The sequence below is a fragment of the Gopherus evgoodei genome, chromosome 10, assembly GCF_007399415.2.
Source record: "Gopherus evgoodei ecotype Sinaloan lineage chromosome 10, rGopEvg1_v1.p, whole genome shotgun sequence".
NCBI lineage: Eukaryota > Metazoa > Chordata > Testudines > Testudinidae > Gopherus > Gopherus evgoodei.
In genome coordinates, this window is record NC_044331.1 from 78,919,750 (window position 1) to 78,937,709 (window position 17,960).

The 17,960-nt window shown below is 47.3% G+C and overlaps 1 protein-coding gene across 3 annotated transcripts in view; it reads left to right on the forward strand.

Annotated features, from left to right (window-relative positions):
- Positions 1 to 17,960, forward strand: part of RAI1 (retinoic acid induced 1) — a 140,310-nt gene that overhangs the window by 76,068 nt on the left and 46,282 nt on the right. The window contains exon 1 of one of the 3 annotated variants that reach the window (XM_030579188.1): positions 6,886 to 6,908. The exons of 1 other annotated variant lie outside the window; for it this stretch is intronic. The gene's annotated coding sequence lies outside the window, so the exon portion shown is untranslated. Of the gene's footprint in view, positions 1 to 6,885; positions 6,909 to 13,274; positions 13,298 to 17,960 lie in introns of those variants that run through there. One more of the 3 variants, XM_030579189.1, reaches the window with a different exon arrangement.

The window sequence follows — 17,960 nt, forward strand, 5'->3', positions numbered from 1 at the left end:
TGATTGCATTTAGTAGCAATTCAGTTTAAACCCTCCTTTTGCCATGGTTGTGTTTGTCCTGCATTGGTTATGTTGCAGTCCCTGGGTTGCTTTGGGGAAATGTACAGAGCAAAGTTTAGGCAAAACTAGCCTATTCCTGTGAAAGGGAGGGGGTAAAATCCAGCATTGTTGTTGTTTATGGAAGGGTGGTGAGAAATACATTGTCCTTGAAAGGTGAGAGGCTGGAGTACTGCATATGAACCGTCTTCTGTTTGTAATATCCACTTATCAGACACATGGACAGCACTTGCATACCATTCCCATTAGCCTGTACAAAAGCAGGGCAGCATTATTAATGGCAGTTACACAGACACCCAAACAAAGAGAGCGAGAAAGAAGAAATCTTAAAACTTCCAAACCTGGAAGGGTGAATCTGACCATTGGAAACAGAAGAGACCAGGAGAGAAAAACATTAAAGAAAAGAAAATTAGATTCCTTGGGTTACCTTAGTTACCCAGTTTCTAATGACTCCAGCTTCCAGGTGCTCATCACCTTTTGTATATAAAGATTCTCCAGAGAGCTCTGGATCGCCCCATTAACAAGAGAGAGACCCTTGGTCGTGATTTCTGCCACGGAATGGGAGGGGATCAAGGAGTTCTCTGTGGGAGAGGACTGTCTAGGAGGTTTTTAATAGTTGCTTTTTGTGAGATGGCTAGGGGGTAATCTATATCTTTCTCACAGTAATTGCCTCTCTTTACCTATCTTTCTCTCTGTAATTGCCTGCCTCCTTGTTGCTCGGTGTGGAGTAGCTGTTGTCAGCCTTCACCTGAAACCTTAGATTATCAAGATGAAGAGGGGAAATTGTCCTTCGGAATTTTATTTAGCTTAAAAAATCCAACCTGTGTAGTTATCCCAGAGCAGAAATTCTGGGGGCTGAGGTGGACCAACATCCTTTTTAACAGAGTGTTGACGTGTTAGCTGGCCAAACAAGGAGTCAATATTTTGGCAAAAAGCATCACCTTTTTTGTTAGAATAATAATGAGGAGGGGAGTGAGGAAGGCAGATGAGCAAATCCGTTTTATCAGACACTGCATATTTTATGAAAGCACATTTCAGCTCTTCAGCTTTGGAAAGCTTTTCGTACCCTTTAATTTTCTAATAAAACGGAATTACGTTTGCTGAAAAGCCAGTAACAAGATTCACTGTCATTGTCTTTTGTACAGACCATAATTCCTGTCTTGGGTGCCTGCCTGGAGGGGAAGAATCCAGTTTGTGTGGTCCTAGGTGAAATCTCTCCAGGAAATCCGCAGCGAAGCGGGTGGGATGGCTGACCAAGGGGAGCTCACCTAAGGGATAAAAGCAAGTTGACTAGTCCAGTTTGAAACCTTGGAAGACCACCCCCTCAAAAGAGAATAATAGACCCTGGGTAGAGTGAGGTTGCTGTTGGCAGAAGCTAGGTTTAGGCAGAAGAAAAAGCTAAACTTCCTTCAGTAACTGCTTTGAGCTAAATTCTGCTCAGTTACACCAGACTAACCACAAGGAAACCCACTGGAGTCAGCAGTGTTTCTCTGGATTTACACCTCCACCGCAGAGATGGCCCTTGGTCTTGGAGCCCTAGGAAGTTACAAGGTATCTTTATCCTCTTCTCACACGCAAGTATGCTCTCTTGGGATTTTCCCTTGTGCAATCCCAAGCGAGATGGAACGGATACCAGAGAATGTTAAGGGGTGACTTGATTACCATCTGTATGTACCTGCATGGGAAGAAATATTAGATAACGGGCTCTTCAGTCTGGCAGAGAAAGGGATAGCATGAGCCAATGGCTGGGAGTTGAAAATGGACAAATTCAGAGTGGAAATAAGGCGTAAATTATTAACACTGAGCGTAATTAACCGTTGGAACAATTTACCAAGGGTCGTGGTGGATTCTCCATCACTGACAATGTTTAAATCCAGGTGGGATGTTTTTGTAAAAGCTAAGGAATTGCACTAGAAAGTATTTTGGGGGCGCTCTCTGGCCTGCGTTACGCAGGAGGTTCAGACTAGATGATCACAGCGATCCCTTCTGGCTTTGGAATCGCCGAGTCTCTTCTGCTGCCGTGCCCACCGCCATACCTAGAATCCAAGACACCCATCTTCTCCGTTATCCTTGTTACCAAAACAGCTCACTTGAAAAGCAGCGGCTGGTTCTCGGTGACATTCCTGCTCTTTAAACAAGGGTCTAGTTATTATTCTTTAATTTATTATTATTATTATTACTGATTTATTTATTTGTATTGCAGTAGTGCCTAGGAGCCCCAATCCTGAACCAGAGCCTGCTGGTGCGAGGCATTGTACAGACACAGAACAAAAACACAGCCTTGCCCCAGAGAGCTTTGCCATTCCCTTTTCACCCCATGTCTTAGAGCATTTTACTGATATCTGTGGATTAGGTCTCTTAGTCCCCTGATCAGCAAGTATTCTGTGGGCTGGGGAAACTGAGGCACGAGGCGGTCAAAGTGTCTTTCCCCATATTCAGTTGGTAGCGGAGTCTTGAATAGAACCCAGGCACCCTGACCCCCAGTTCCCTGCTTTGGCCATTGGGATCACTTTCCTGCCCAGTTTTATGCATAAGTTGTTTTGGGAACAAGATAATCATTAATTTTCTTTGTTGCCAAACAGCAAATACATGGCTGCATGAGGATTATATTTCTCTAACCTTGTCATCCTTCATGTTTATATAGTAACCACTAGAACACATTGGCTCATTATAGATTTTTAAGGGACTGTTCATTTTATTCCTTTCTGGTGTCTCTTGACACAGGCTAATGTTGATAGCGTCTTTGCATGTGGGATATTACATTTCCATGTACATACAGACAAATCTGTATAACGCACAGAATACTGTAAGGAGTAGGGTCAGCGCTGTGACCTTTATTATCTGGATGGAGACTTCTGGGCACCTCCAGTATTTTCCAGATTCAAAGAAACATCTGTTTGTTTATCCTCTCCGAGGTGACAGCCCTACCAGTGCGCTGATTGTTTCAGATAAAGAGGAAACCAGTCCAAACAGCCTGCTCTGATAGCATTCACAGCATAGCCTGAACCATGCAGCCAAGCTGCAGGACCAGCTCAGGACTCTTCAGGAAGGCGATGGATGACACACCCGTCAAACGATTTTTTAGAAAGATGAAGGGAACAAAGACGAGAAGGGTTTTAAAAATAATGGCTGCCTTAGTGACTGGATCGGGAGATTCGTCTCTGAGAGAAGTGCTGGACTCAGGCTTGGTGGAGCAGGGAATTCTGACCTTTCCCCTCAGGGATGAACATTTTTGACCACCAGGCCAGGCGCTACAAATGCCCACTTGGGCAACGAAAAGTAGCAACCTTCGCTGTGTTCATGTGCTTGGCTAAAAAAACCCAGTTCCTGGCATACAGGAGCCTCGATTAGAGGGCACTTCACACTGTGTTTAGGCGTAAGGATGTTGGTCAGCGGCATCCCTGTTATGTGACAGCTGAGAGTTTCTTCTGTCAGAGCAAAGTGGGAAAGTAGGTGAATCAGCTAGTTTATAACTGCCTGAAGTAAGATGTCTGAGGGGCAGTGAGTGTCATGTCACAAGGTCTGTCTAGACTAGGAAAGGAGGTTGTTTTTAAAGACATGTTAGCAAACCCGTGTGTAGACAGGGCAGGTTGTGTAAATACACATTAGAAGTCATGGGTGACCTAGGTGCCCCTCCAGGTTGCCCAGCAGTAGCTAACACATGTTCAAACACAACTTGTCCTGTCTACACTAGCATTTAAAATATGTTAGTTTAAAGGTGTGAGCTAACATTTAAAAAAAGATCTCCTGTATTTTCCTAGTCTGCATATGGCCACTCTGTGTTCATCCTCTTAACTTTTATCATGGGTCCGTGGAAACTTGGTATTTGTCACTGGGGCCTGGTTCTTATTTACACTAAGGTGCTATTAGTGTAAATGCGGACGAGACCCGTTGTTTCTAGGAGACATTCATCCAGCTCACAAAACCATCCCAGAGTTTGGCCCAGTACCTAGTCTGCTCCAGGCTTTCCAAAATCTAGAAGCGTGTGTGTGTGTGTGCGGCGCGTGTGTTGGGGTGGGTGCTAAGATCCATTAACAGAGCTGTGTAGGAGAAACCTGATTGCCATCTGCTTGTGCTCACTTTCAAGAGGTCTGCAGTTCCCTGAAGTTTTAAAAGAAGAGCAGGATTATATTAGAAGAAGGGAGCACACAGTTGAAGCGCTGGGCCCATCCTTAGAACTCTTTCCTTACCAAGGGAGAGTAGATGATATTGTCCCATTTGGGATCAGAAATGGCAGAAGGCATTTAGACCTGTGAATGCTCTTCCCATTAGGTTTTGCTGAGGCCCATTGGAGCCAATGGGAGTCCAGCCATTCACTTGAGTGGGCACAGGATGAGGCCATAACGGGCGCCCTGTCTTGAGGCCTGTAGAAGAGTAAGGGCTGGGGATAAATGAAAACTGCCGTGGATTTTCCCCTGCACAGAGCAAGGCACCGTGTGTGTAGCCTTTAAACTAGAGCCTGTCAAAACGCTGCCAGTTCGTGAACATTCTTTCAAATTCTGAAAAAATTAGTCTCACTGTGCTTGTTTTCCCCGCCATCAACTCAATCCTGCAAGGTCCCAAGCACTCGGCCCGGATCCAGCAAAGTGCTTAACGCCAAGGAGTGGTGCAACTGAGTTCAGTGCCACTGCTTGTGCTTAAACTTCAGCACACACGTGTCAGTGCTGCCAGCCTCACACATGCAGAAATGATGAGCCAGGCTTCCGAAATCATGAATTTGCCTTAAAAATCAGAAGCTTTTAAAAAACAAAAAAAAGACGACTTGAGGGTCTTTTTATTTGCCTTCTGGTTTTTGAGCCTTTGGGGTTCTCATTTTCAAGCTTTAATTCCACAGCCATGAGAGAGCTAGAAACTTACCTTTTGTTTGTTTTTTTGTGTGTTCGATTGTTTTAAATGAAAGCCGAGATTCTGCCTTGTCCACTGCAGTTCTGGAGCTGGGGCTGTCAGACAACCATCAGGTATCACAAGACTTGTGATAAAATCACCAGAGCTGGCAGCAATGATAATTGCTTTGCTGGTTTGCGGCCAAATCGCTCAGCACCGCACAGGATCGGGGACCTGTTTGTGAGCACTGATGCAGACGGTTTAGTTTGGGAAATGATTGTTCTTCCTGGGTGAAATTCACCCCAGTACAGAGGCCCTGCCTATTGTGAGGGCTTCTGAAGGACTTCAGTCGTGCCTGGTCTCTCTGCAGAGGAATGAGTTTCATCTCGTATGAATGCCCCATTCACATGAGCAAAGAAGAGTAGTCATTACTCACTGTTCGCCATTTGTTATTCTCCTGTTCTAAAAGTGTCGGTTGTCCTATCGGGAAGCAGAAACCATGCAACATGATCAAGGTGACCAATCGCATGCAATGAATAACAACTAGCAACAGTTTGCAAACCATCCCATAGGCGGAAAATTGCTCATCCAAGCCATTTGGCAAATACAAACATGAATGCATTTCTGGCAATCAGGATCCTGTCACAATAGGAAAACAGGGCTAAATTGTCAGAGAATTATTTCCCAGTACCTTAAACCCTCAAACCCTTCTTTAGCATAACCTTTTTTTTTTTTTTTCTGAAAATGGGTATTATTCTGGTCTCTCCCCACCTTGGGGATGGAGGGAAGAGAGCTAATGATCAGCTCCTGTTTTCCTCCAAAGTTTTTCATTTGAATCTCAAGCTTGCTTGCTTTCCTGGGTAGGGAAACAAGAACCCAACAGAAATACATATCTTTTCTATTTTCACCCCTTTCTCATTTTCATTCTTACTTCCCAGATGGTTTCCAGGGGTTTAGCATTTTTCAAGCTTTCCGTAAATGCGTATGACAATAGGAAGTGTTGCCTCTTAGCCTGCGGCCAGCACAGTTTTTAAATGAGGTCCCAAGGTAGTCATGGTTACCTCTCCTCTTCAGTAAGAGATGACTTTTATTTCCTGCCTTTTGTGTTTGCACATCTCAGATATATGTTCTCCCAAACCATAATTGGTATTCGTAGATATATGGATGCAGACAGATCAATAAATAAAGGGGAACGGGAGAGATGGAGGGATGTCAGGGTGCCAGGTTTCTCCAAGTATTGGGGAGTCTCTAGATTGAAATCGTTTTCCTTCTCTTAAATGAGGAACAGCTTTCTCCCTCCTCTCCAAACCGTAGGTCTGATCCTGATCTCTCACAAGAGTAAATCAGGAGTAACTCCCCTAGCGTCAACAGAGTGACTCTGCTGTCAAACCCAGCGCGAGTAAGATTGGAACCAGATTCCTTGTCTTCCCCTCTCTTTTTCTCACTCCTTCTTGCTGTAATAATTAGCAGCCTGACAGGAAAGATCCTGAATCAGCTATTAAAACTGAGCTTTCCCCTTGGAGTATACATCGACATGCACACACTGAGACAGCAGGCACTCAGCTAGCAGCGTGATTAGAGTGGTGCCAGAACCTAAACAGAACAGAATAGAAAGCAAGGATCTCCGCACAGGCACCCATGAATACACGGGAGGTGATGGAATGAGCAAATAGCTGTTGGGTTTTTTTTTTTTTTCCGAGAGAGAAGTTGTGTTGTTCTTGCTGTTGCTTTGTGCTCCTGTTTCTATTCTGAGGCTAGTGCCTTTTATTGTTATTAGAGGAAACTGATAGCCCAGGCATTGAGAGCCACAGAACTCTCCTGTTCGCGCTCTCATCAGACGCAGACTGCGGTGCACTCTCAAAGACTGTGGATCTGGATCCTGCTTTCAGCCCGCTAGGTGAGCAAGGATGGTGCTAGGAATCCTACGCAGTGAGGTTCTGCTTCCCACACTGGGGGAGCGCGGGGAGGGCCTCAGCCCTGTCTAATTGCCTCCCCCAGCGGCAGTCCTAGATGGCCACGTCAGCTGTGTAAGTACAGAGCCACAATTTAACTCAGCTTAAACGCTAGAGATCAACCTTCTTTGTGAGGCTTCTTCAGAAGCGAGAAAGTGGCTTGTGACTTAGGGATGGTGGAGGGGAGGGCGGGGAGAGAGTTGGAGGGGGGAGATGATGTTTCTAATGAGGATCAGCGACGGGAGGAGGTGCTGTAACTTTGGAGCAGATAATAGTATTCATGTGAGTGTTCGCTATGATTTATATGCAGCCTTTGCATCTCCCCGATTTGCACAGTGCATGCTGTGTGTGATTGGAGATACGGTAGCTCAAACAGAAAATACTGGACAGTACGATGAGCAGCCTGCAGCAATCAACCAATCCCAGGTACCCTTTGAGTTGAATTTGAGGGTCTGGGTTCATTTGCTTTCCCCACAGCCGGTGCATATACATATCTCTAAATATGTTTCTCATCAGGACCAGGGAAATTACACCAGGTGGCTTTGTCCCTTTGGGAAAAAAGGGCTGCAAAATTTGTACTTGCAATGTGCACACTCTGGTGGGTGAGTGTGTGTGTGGCGTGCATGCGCAGGACTGCTCAGGCAATGATTGATGAAAGATCAAGCCTCATTCCGGACAGGATCATTGCATAGAATATGGGCAAGCTTCTGCTCCCCGGGGGACGACTCTGCATGTGCGTACGGGTGTTTTTAGAGCAGAGGGGATTGTACAATAGCAATTCCTGTGCCCTCTTTTTAAAAAACAAAAGCAGAAAGGCTTGAGGATTCCTCCAGCTTCATTGGGAAACTTAATTTGCTATGAAATAATATAGATGCCTTTAAAGCAAGTCGAGTTTCTCCGCAGTAGCTGGTGCCTTTCTGACAGTATGACAACCGGCTCAGAACAATTATTGCTGTGTAACAGTAGCAGCAGACATATTGGCTTTTCTCAGCCAGCACAAAATAATTTGCAAAACTAAGCAGACGTACTAAAGAAGCTAACACTTGCTGGCTTAGATATACTAGCTATAGTGCCTCAGATTTGCAGATCACCGTATTTGCCCATTGCCGCATATCAGTGAATTGCATATTGGTTGCACCTGGTTTTTTATTTACATTCTTTTGCAAGGGCTGGGCGCAGTTACATACTCAGTGGAGAGTGCTTAGAATTGCCAGCATATTAAAATCAGAACATAAAAATGGCCATGCTGGGTCAGGCGAATGGTCCAGCTAGCCCAGTATCCTGTCTCTGACAGTGACCAATGCCAGAGGGAATGAACAGAACAGGGCAATTGTCAAGTGATCCATCCCCGGTCTTCCAGTCCCAGCTTCTGGCAGTCAGACTCTTCCTAACATGGGTTCCAGCTCTCCAGGTGTGCAGGCACTAGGAGCTGACGAGGAAAAGTTGATTTCTTTTTTTAAAATGAGAAAAATGCATCCTGGTCCTGAAGGATGTACTTACAAGTGTGAACAACAAAGGAGAAAAATAGCAAGTCAGATCCCCCACTAGTGTAAATCAGGATAGCTCCATTTACTCCAATAAAGTTACACTGATCTACACCAGCTGAGGATCTGGCCTCCAGGATCTTGATTTGATTTAGCAACCAAGGGAAATTAAAAGTAAACTAGAGGCCAGATCCTGAAGCCCTTAGTCGGGCAAAACTGGAGTCCTCACTCAGGGTTCCTCACTCAGGAGGATTGAACCCTGGAGTCCTCACTCAGGGTTCCTCATATTTACTCAGCACCTGATTTGCCTCTTGCGTCACTTGCGCACCCATTAAATTTCCTTGTCTTAATGGAATTACTTCTCATTTACCCCAGTATAAGAGGAGAATCAGACCCTCAGTCCTTACTCAGGAAAAATGCTTCCGGAAGTCACTGGTTAAAACTCTGCTGAAATCAGTGGAGTTACTCCTGATTTAAAGCAGGGTAACTGGGAGCAGTATTTGGCCCAAGAGGTGTCAAACATAAAGGACACGCTTCCGACCTCCATACTCACGTTGGAGTACTACCTTACTCACAAGAAGGCTTGTTGTTCCTCATTGGGGCGCTTGTGAGGAAGATGCTGCTTAGCAGGAACAAGGAGGATAGAATCAGGCTCTGAGATTTCATTTACGTTTGGAACGTTGCATGCATGAAAGAAAGGAAAAAAAGCCACTTGTCCGACCCAAATCGCCCAGTGGCCCTTTTGAAAGGACCAGTTGGTAAGGGGGCAGCTGATGTGAGAAGTTACATGGCATCTTTGCTGTAAGCGCTGAGATTAGGCCAGTTTTGAGTCAGTCCAAGGTTTTTTATGCCTTCCTTAGGTGAGAAAGGCAGGATGCAATCTGGTTTGGGTAACGTTAACAATCTGCGATCAGTATGCAAACTGTACAGCTGCTGCAACAGCTACTGATGGAGACTTCACTATATTAGCAGCATTAATTAAGTTACAAAAATTATGCATGTTATCAGTTATGAGACGACCTTTCATAAACTCAGTTATTAAGGCAATAAAGCATGACCTGCTGGTCCTAACCAGTTTAATGGCTGGCTAAGAGTGGGGTTTTTCACATAATACTTTTAGCAGGTCATTAGCTGAGCAATAGGACAACATGGAGAACCTAAGTGATGCGCTAGAACAGCAGCTGAGAAAAATTCACACTGTGTTCATTTGGGCGTGTGGGAGAGGGTGGATAATAACCTGCCCTTCTGGAGCCATTTGTCAGGATAAACCAGGCAGAAGGAGAGAAATGGACTGGAGGGTTTTGGTCACGGGTTTGGTATTTGAACGCTTTGGGGGGGTTTCTTCGTCTCCAGATTATTTGGGTTTGTTTCTGTCTCAAACGCAAGCCCGGGAAAGCAGCAGACTGGGCGAGCAGCTAATCTGCCCCTTGTTTTCGCTGCCGTGCATGACTTGCTTTGGTTTCAGTCCTGTTGTTGTTTTTGTCAGCCACACTGCCAGCCTGCGGGCACCTCAGAGAAGCAGAGGTGAGAGCGACGCAGGCTGACAGATGTTCCCTTTAGGGGCCGAGCCATTGCTCCAGACCTGGCAGTTAAAAAACCAAAGGAGTAGAAATTAATAAAAACCGTGTGTGTGTGTGTGTGTGTGAGAGAGAGAGAGAGAGAGAGAGAGAGAGACTGCTGTTCTGTCGTGTGTTAAAGAAGCATAGAGGGTCATGGAAGATAAACTCAGGGGCTTAGGAACCTTGTTGTAGTCTTGTTGCAGGCATGGGGTTATCAGTGATTTACATGTGAAATTCCTGGATGGGTGGGACAGCTGGCAAAGGTCTCAGAGCTGCAGGCAGAGGTAAGCGGGGGTGGTGCTTCGAGCCTGAGAGTGTTCTTTAGTCACTGGCTCTCCCGGGATGGCTCACTTGAATCAGGACCATTCCTGCGTGCCCACGTTTGCGGGCACTGGCCCGTTGCGAATATGCGACAGTGCCAGCCCCAGACCATTACAGGGGCAGCTCCTGCTCCCATGGACGCCAGCAGCAGCAGAATCAGTCCCCCAGACAAGTCGAGAGGGAAGAAAATAAATTCCCAGGCAGGAGAGTTCTTGGCTGTGTAGAGCCAGGGAACAGATAGTTGAGAGGGAGGGTGATGATGGATTTCCCCTACAAATAAATCACGGAGGGTTATTAATGCAAGCGCAAGCAGAAAACGAGCATGAGCCGGGGCTGTGTATGTGACGAGAGCTTTCCAAATCGCCAGGTAAACAGCAAGAAACCAAAGCAGCGAGTTTGGTGTGTGTGTGAGAGAAAGGAGTGGGCCGAGGAGTGACAGATTCCCTGGCTCCTTGCCGGGAGCATCATGGATTGTGACACAATCCACCCACAGAGGCAGAAGCTGGTTTTAGCGCATCCTTGCTACCTGATTCCAGGAGCCTCCTGGGTGTCAGCCTGCTGCATAGTACAGCAGCTGACATGGGAGGGGCGGAGGGGGATGCTGCTGTGGAAAGAGATGGCACAGAACAGACGGCAGAGGCTTGCTTCAAAATGAGCAGCTTAAGATGGCTTGATGAATATGCCAGTCCACGCTGCTTTGGGCACTGCCGGAGGGAAAGGGGGAGGAGTGGCTCATAGCCGGTGAGGTGAGGCAGGGGCAGGGGAATTGGCAACCCGTAGAAAGATGCATGGCTTGCCCTGAGATTACAGAATGGGAGGTGAGCTGGGACCTGCCTCCAGGGCTTGGAATCAGGAAGAAGAGGTGTGAGGTGGCTATTTAGCTGATGTGCAGGGACCATGTCTTCCTTTGCGTTTGTACCCTATGGGATATTATGTGGGATAATGGGCCTGAGTCATTGCTTGGGGAGCTACAGCACAGTCAGGAGCTGCACCAGGAGAAGATTTGGCCGGGCACGTGCCATCACCCCTGAGATCTAGCTCCCTCCTTTTGCAAGTCCTAGCTGGGGAGGGCGAAATGAGATTGCATTAGGGATAAACAGGAATGAGCCACACATGTAAACACTCCTAATTTCCATCCCAGCTCTCCTGCCTCTGACTTTCAAGGAGCCTTCTGGTTTTCCCCTCTGCTGCTCTGCTCTTGAGGCTGCTGCCGGGCAGGTGGAGCCAGCAGACTCCTGTCCTCATCACCCATGGGCTCAGTGTGAGGAGACAGAACCCAGTGCAAATTAACGGGGAGTCTGCCAACCCACTTCACAGCTTCAGGTGAGACAGCCCTGTCTGGCCCTCCTTCACAGCCACACTGGAGGAAGGAGAAAGCATGGGTTGGGCCCCAGCTCTGCAGTTCTACAGGAGGAGAGATCAGAGGGGGTGGCACGTCCCACAGTAATCCCATGGGGAGCCCCGTAGCAGCTCCACGAAGCAGCAGGCTGGCCCCTAGCCGTGCTAACCCACGCGGCCCAGCACCGGGGACAGATTCCGACGTTGACGGCCCAACTCTCTTTACCAATGGGATGGTTCCTTCAGCAGGTGGCCCTCTGCCTTTGTGCCCCTCCCGCCCGGACAGTGTTCTGCTGCCAGGCCAGCCTTAGACCCCAGCACTTATTGTGAGGACTTGTTGTAATGCCCCCCCCTCCCCCCGTAAGTGTGTGACGATGCCACTGGACTTAGCGGGCCCTGTCTTGGATGGCAGCACCCTGCTCCATTGATTTCCAGGGAAGCCTGCCAGGGTAGCGGGGTCACAACCACGCTGACATTCCTGGAAAATGTGCTCCCCTCCTCCCCCCAGGTTTGTTCCCAAATAAATTGCTTCTGCTCTGTGTAAAGAGACATGTCAGTCCTGAGTCTCCCGCTTTTATCAGGGAAAATCTGTTTGAGGCATCTCCATGGAGAGCGGGCACAGGGCTGAGCATCTGTGTTCTAATCCTGGCTCTGCTACTCACTCTCTCTAGGAACTGGAGTATTTTGCTGCACAGCTCTGCCTCAGTTTCCCCATCAGTAAACAGGGGGATACCTGTCTGGAGAGGGTTGGGAGCGCTAATTAGATAAAGTCTGTAGAGGACTTTGAAAAGGCCCCTCCCTCTGTCTATGGAGGGTGCTAAGGGATACTCACCTAAGGACTCTGGATGGGAGAGTAATTCCCCTTCCATGGCCCGTTCCCCCTGTGATGTTCTGTGTTGCCAGCTCTAACTGTAGAGTAAGACTGCTGCTTTGTAATAGAAGCCCTTTCTTCCCACGGGCTTGATTCTCACCAGCACCCCTAGGAGGCCAGCAGGCGTTATTCTCCTTCTACAGGCTGGTAAACTGAGGCCCAGAGTCTAATGTCTTGCCCCCCTTCACACAGCAAGTCAGTGGACTTGCACCCCGGAGTCCCAGCTCCCGGCTTTAACCACTAGACCATGCTCCTTCCATACAGTGTAACCACATTTCCTAAACAATCTGGACTTTTTCCAGCCCTCACTGGGCCAAACCCTGAGGTCCTTCCTCAATCCCCGGTCAGGCACAGACCACGTTGAAGTGGAGGAGATTTTGATTCCCTGAGTAAGAGCCAACAGGATCTGGGCTCTTGTTTCCTCATCAGATAAATACATTGCCCTTCTGTCCAGTACCCTAACTTGCCTATTTATCCCCCAAGCTCAGTGGGGGCAGAGAGCAGAGATATGCCACCATTTAGTCAGACGCTTTGCTCCCCTAGCCGGTGCCCCCCATCACCCTACTGCAACCCCTTTCCCCATCCCTATTAGACATTTCTAAACACTGACCCTCTCGATAAACAAAGGAGAGGGGGAGGAAGGGTGGCTGGCATGTTAATGCACTCTCCCCCCCACCCTTCATCCCTCTGGGAAAGGCCTTTGCAGATATAAGCAAACCTTGATTAAAAGCTGCCTGACAGCCAACGGCAGCAGCAAGCAGCAGGCAAGGAAGCTCTTCAAGTCTAAAGGGAACCGCTGCTGCCGCGGCTGCCTCCATTCTCAGATGTCCCTGATCCTTTAATCAATCACAGCCGAGGAAGAGAAGAGCAAACACGCATGCTGAGGCAGAGGTATGTACGTGCATTTATTCCAGCCGCCCTGCAAGCGCCGGGGCTAATGCATGTATTTGGATGGATAGGGAGAGGTTCCCATGGAAGGAGCAAGCATTTTATTTCTCGGGGGGGAGAGGGCAGGGAGGTGGCGTATCAATCTCCTTCTCCGTTCGGGAGAAGCCTCCCCTACCTGCAGTTTCCCAGTTAAAACCCCAGTGCTGATGCTTGCTCTACACCCCCGGGAAGGCAGACGCTATAACTGATGGGTTTTTTTTAAACACATGATGATAAGACGTTACATGTCTCTAGCACCTCCCTTCAGTGAGTCTCGATGTGCTTTAGAGACATGAAAACCATCCAGGAGGGCTGTATTATCTTTTCCATTTTACCGGTGGGGAAACTGAGGCGCAGAGTGAGGGAGTGATGGGAACTAGTGTACCAGAGTTCCCAAATAGAAAGGGCCAGACGTTGGTTTTTGGGGAAGCATGTTCTCTGCACTTTCTCTTCTATTCTGTAACCGCTCAGGCACCCCTGTATTTTGGGCTGACTTATCTTTATGGCCGAAGAGAGCAGGATGGTCCAATAGGGGAAAGGAAGCTGCTTTCCTCTAGTGGCGACCAGAACTAAACCTGGACTGGAACATCATCTTTAGCACTTACGTGGGCTCTAGATTTTCAGTATGCACAGAACTCTTAAATACCCACCGATCCTGTTAGGGAGCCAAGTATCATTACCTTCGTGTTACAGATGGGTAAGCTGAGGCAGACTGAGTAAGCGACTTGCCCAAGACCACAGACAGGGTGCGCAGTAGAAGCGGGACGAGAACTGAGCAGTTCATGACTGGTAGTTTTTCTTTTGCTTACACCATTAACCCACTGCCTCTACATCGCTGGGTTGGCTCAGCAATTGCAAATCTTGTAATGCTAGGGACAGCCACTTGTTGGGGCTTGGCTAAGAAGCTGCTCGGGCTCCTCTCGTGATTCAAGATGTCACCTGGAATCTCTTGGTAGCACCGTCGCCTACAACGTTACAGAACAAAGCTGTTTATCTGTTCAAACAAGCAGCACGGGCAAGACTCCCATCGCCATCAGCAGGGCAAGATTTCCCCCTTGAGTTATTCACTTTGACCAGACTCCACTTTCCTAACCTTATAATTGCACGTAGAGAGAAAAGTACCTCGTGCTTCTGGAACTAATTGCTCATGGACGTACCTAGTGTATCTGCTAACCTTTTCCATCTTACATAGTTACATGGAGATGGGGAAGGAGGGAAGGAAAATGTGTGTAATTTCAATGCAATAGGTCAAAATTCCTCAGCTGTAACTCAGCCCGTTGGGGACTTTTGGTGGGAGTTTTGCTCGAGTAAGGGCAGCAGGAGTAGGTGTATAGCCTTTATGCAGTTTATTTTTGTTACTGCTTATTTTTTGTACCTTTCTATTAATATATTTTAACAGTGCCCTGGGACTTCGTGCACCTATATTTGTATTATAGGGTGTCTAGGGCAGAGACACAGAGCTCGGTAAATTAGCATCACCAAATCTCCTGAATCAGAAAAGCTAATGAGGCACCCTCTGCAGACAGAGGTACCCTCAGGGACTAGAGAGAGCTATCTATAGATACCTAAATACATACAGTTTACCGGAGTGCCATATGCTTAGGATCCAATGTGGGGTCAAGTATCTTCAAGCCTGAGAGAGGGAGGGGGCGTGTGTTTGGTAACAGGCTGAACGCTCTCAACCTCTGCAGCGGTTTTCCCTGTGTCTGGCATGATCTGATCCGTCACCAGCCTACTGCACTGTTCCCTTTGTAATACCCCTGCCAGCTGTACCTAGACAGTGCCTGCAAGAAAGGGCTGGAGGCTAGAAAAGAGGAAAGCTCGCTCTGTTTCTGGCTTGCAGAGCAGAGTGGAAGGCACCCGGGGCAGCACTCGGTCTTTTCCGTTTCTTCCTAAAGCTCAGGCACCAGCATTGCTGTGTAATAGCTGTGAGCTGGAAAAGACATGCTGAGTATTGACATGCAAAGGAGCAGAGCAAGCGGTTCCCTTTGCTTCAGCATTCCTAGCCAGCAAACACACATGTGACATGAATGCACATACAGTCACATGTGTTACCATCTGTAAGAGCATTTGCTCTCCTCCTGCACCTTGACTGGCTAGATGCAAAGGGCCCAGTGTGGTTGGGATTATGGGTTTTACACACACATACTTCATGAAGTGGTGCTCTATGGCCCCTTCTGCGGGCCTACGGCTACCGTAGCGTCTACAGCCAGTGTTCTCTGTCAGAGAGCAGTGGCTTACAGCAGTGATCCATTGACCCCTTGGGGGGTTATGCCCCTAAAGACCTCAACACCTGTGTTTCTGTGGGGAAAGCTTTAGGCACTGAAGTCCTCATGGAGAGAAGGGCTTACAAAATAGCTCAGACTGATTGGCCACCCTGATTTCAGCCAGCCAAGAGGAACTGGCTGGCTAGCCAAATGCTCTTCTTGGGCTGGTTTGTGCCTCTTGGGCTAGAGACCTCAGCTATAGTTAGCTAGTTTGTGCATGAAACCATGGGAGATACACTTGACGACTCTTCCCACTGGGGAGAGAGTCAGCCAGTTAGTCCCCATCATGGGAAGTGCAGGACATTCAAAGGAACCAGCTGCCATGTGAGTTGGGCTTTTTGAGGGTGACCGCATGGGTGGGTTTGTTGTGATGATGTAATGTTTGTAGCCTGATGTCGTTGTTTGGAGCGTTGGTGGAACTGTCCTTCTAGAGTTTGCTTATGAGTTTCAGTTGCACTTGGTGGAATTGCATACCCTTACTGACAAAGCATTATATTTCTAATTCTCCTTGGGACTTGGAAATACTTTTCCTGCAAAGGCAGCAATCTGCCTACAGCACAGTGTATTCTCTGAAAGGTTCCCAAATACAGCATCAAATGTGGGGTCTGTTGTTCAGCTGGAAAACAAAACAAGAAGGAAAGAGAAACTGGGAAGCTGAGACTTTGGGAGACATGGGAGAGTGGAAGCTTTGGAGAAGAGTCTATGGTAGTGAACTGCATGCAGCAGAGGTTAATATGCAACAACAGTACAAAGCTAATGGGTGGGATCCTGTGCTGGAAAGCTGGATTCTGAGACAATGGAGGGGTGATACTTGAGGTGACTATAAAGAGAAGCCAGAAGATGTGCTATTAGTATGTAGCTGGGAAATGGAGGGAAGAGGATAATGTAATATGTGAGCTCTGAATGTCAAGAAATTCTAAAATAAAAAAAAACAAACAGTCACAGGATGACCAAAGCGGAAATGAAGTGGAGGCGAGATCTTTAATTGAATTCATGAGATTGGTGGGAACCAGACAAATAATAAAGTTGGTTTTGGTTCATCATTTGTGGTAGGAGGTTGCTTCCAGTTCCTACCCATACTGAAGCCCATTAGTAATTGATCTTTGTAGAATATTCTCCTCATTAAGGCAAGATACCTTATCTGTCAAGTTTTATAAGGAAACTACCTCGTAGAAGCTGTGTCTAGGCAAATCCTGCTGTAGGCAGTATACCATCCTTAATTGAGACATCAGGGGTACATATTCAGCTTGGTGCTCACAGGAATTCCAAATACCACAATTAGATAAGAGTAACAGAGGGCTGGGGACATGCATATCATGTCATAGCTGAAAATGTGAGGCCGCTCTCTGAAAGGGCAAAAAGCAGCACCTAGAAATTGACACGGCGACGAGCCCTTATCTCCAAATTCATAAACTGTAAATAAACAACAGGGCCAAATTTTCAGCCAGCTTCTGATTTTGCGCAAGCAACTGATTGCATCCAGAAACTGGGTGAGCACCTGTTTTGTGCATGCAGATTCTACATTTTCACCCACCAAGTGCTCCACTTCCCTTTATGAATGTCCCAAACAAATCCATGAGTACTTCTGGAGGGGCAGCCGATTGTGCAGGTAAAATTGGATACAATGATGGAAAATCAGGCCCAAAGCTGGCTTATGTGAACCTGCTGCACATTCGCCATCTTGTTGTTGGTGACCTCTGCAGATGTGGCACACTGAGGCAAAGACTACAAGTCAGTTTTCACTTGGCTTTAATGTTGCTGTCAGTGATGACCGGTAATGTGGCTTTGCCAGTAAGTGAATGCAATGTGTAAAGCCAACTTTGTGCCCTTGGATGCTCAAGGAGGCTCCCGTTAACTGTAGATGGATACGTGTTTGAATGAGTCACCAGGCATTTCCAGCTGACTCACAGCTGATTGCAGTGCACCACCTAGGTGAAAATGTACCTGTCACGGCCTCATTTTCCAGGAGATGATCTCCTGCAGATGATGCTGTTGACCATCCCCGAGAATGACTTCAATGGGAGTAATACACCTGGTTCAGTCAAGGGTGGAACTTGGCCTTTTCAGTTGAAAATCCATCTCCTGTAGATAATGTAAGATCACAAGCACTAGAGAAGCAGCCAAAGAAGTCACCAGGGTGTCTGTGAGAGCTTCATGCCACAGTGCATCCCACATCAGTATTCAGCCATGGCAGAACATGTATGGGCATGAGGTCCTCCTGCACTGCTAAGGCCTCATGGAAAACTGCAAACAATTCTGATTTGTAGAACAATCCCACTTTGCCTTTGCATATGGTAGCATCTGAATCCAAGGCTCTCAATGTGCTTCACAAACATTAATGATGCTAGTCTCAACATGGA